The following is a 1,980-nucleotide window of genomic DNA, read 5'->3' as shown; positions in this document are numbered from 1 at the left end:
GGATGAATAGAATTAATTTTATTAATGATCAATTTGAAAATGCCCAACAATGTTCGCTTCTCCCTTAGGCATAGGAGAAGGATTTTGAAAACATATAAAATCAATTACTTAGATCGATGCAAAATAATAGGAACATCAACAGCAATCCAATTGTTGCAAGCCTTTCCATGCGTCACAAAATTGGTGCAGTCTTCCCCTTCGTCATCCTCAAGCACATCAGCTAAGTGTTGTTCATTGCCATGAATGAACCCTCCGTTACGGAATCTAAGTTGCATATCTTCAGACCTTGCAGTTGATGAACCTCGCTGAAAACCCAGACCGGTTCTTCCTTTGTTGTCGGAGACCTCTACCATGTGCCCCCACTGATCAACATTGCCTTCTTCTACAATCTTCTTTGCATCTTTCAATGAAGACATAGATGCCCCAACTCTCTTTTCAGCAGCAATAGATAAGGCTTGGAACAAAGTTCCAACCTCATCCTCAGCTTCAACATAATAGAAAGATGACAAATGGCTAACCAACAACGCCTTCTCCCCGCCAACAATTACAAGCTTTTCATTTTTCACAAATTTGAGCTTCTGATGCAATATGGAGGTAACAACTCCCGCCTCATGGATCCATGGCCTTCCCAACAAGAAACTGTAGGTCGGGTGCATATCCATTACTTGAAAAGTAATCTGGAAGTCACTCGAACCTATCTTAACTGGAAGGTCCACTTCACCTATCACTGTTTTGCGTGAACCGTCAAAAGCTTTGACGATTACACCATTATACCTCATAGGTGCTCCTTGATATGACAACTTTGAAAGAGTTGACTCCAGCAGCACATTCAGTGACGACTCGGTGTCAACAAGCACATTCGACAAAGCATCATCTTTGCAGTTCATAGAGATATGCAAAGCCAAGTTATGATTTCTTCCCTCCTCAGGGAGTTCTTCATCACAAAAGCCGAGATTGTTGCAGGAAGTGATGTTAGCCATAATATGATCAAACTGATCTACTGTAACATCATGTTCCACAAAATCTTGCTCGAGAACTTTCTGCAGTGCTTCTCTGTGCGCTTCTGAATTCATGAGCCGAGATAACACTGAGGTCTTTAAGGGGGTTTGGAGCAGCTACTCCACCATATTAAACTCACTTATCTTGATCAATCAAAGTACCTCATAATCATCATTAGCCTTCAAATCATTGGATTCACCAGACTTACCCTTTGAGCACTAATCGGATCCACAACAGGCACTTCTACCTTCTTACCAACAACTGATTCTTCTTTATCCTTTGGGAACACCGACCCAAACACACGACCACTTCGGGTCACCTTGGTAACATCAGCAATGTTCACCACAGAACTGGTCGTTGGCAACGAGACCTCTTAACCCTCCTTCAACATTGTAGCAATATACTGATACGAAACAACTTTATTAGATAAATACGGGACTGGACCCGATAACCGTATAACCAACGGCAATATTGATCTATTGCTGACATTGTTACTTCTACTGTTGTCGTACTGAATTACCAATCTCTCTGGCTGTTTAAAAATGGGAACTATGACATTGACATCGTCATCTACATGACGGGATTGAACAATCTGAATCATGCCTTCATCCATCAGTTGCTGGATGTCTCTTTTCACAACTTCATAACCCCTTGAATTAACACTGCAAACAACACAACCCTCGTGGTCATGCTCACAATCACTCACCAAGCAAATGTCCTTATGCATCTGCACTAAGGACCTATGGATAAAACGAACATCAAAAACCTTAAACTCGCCAAGACAACCATCCACCATATTAATAGAAGAATTTCCATGGGCGGGTAATGGATTTGCTTTCACGTTCGGCGCACGGTCCTCAAAGGACACCATTCCACTATTCATCAGCTTCTGAACCTCATACTTGAGTGGATAGCAATTTTCTATATCATGTCCGGGTGCCCCTTGATGAAAAGCACAACGGAGTTCAGGCTTATACCACC

The sequence above is a fragment of the Lathyrus oleraceus genome, chromosome 4, assembly GCF_024323335.1.
Source record: "Lathyrus oleraceus cultivar Zhongwan6 chromosome 4, CAAS_Psat_ZW6_1.0, whole genome shotgun sequence".
NCBI lineage: Eukaryota > Viridiplantae > Streptophyta > Magnoliopsida > Fabales > Fabaceae > Lathyrus > Lathyrus oleraceus.
The sequence above is the reverse complement of the archived record's forward strand: the minus strand, read 5'-3'. Positions refer to the sequence as shown.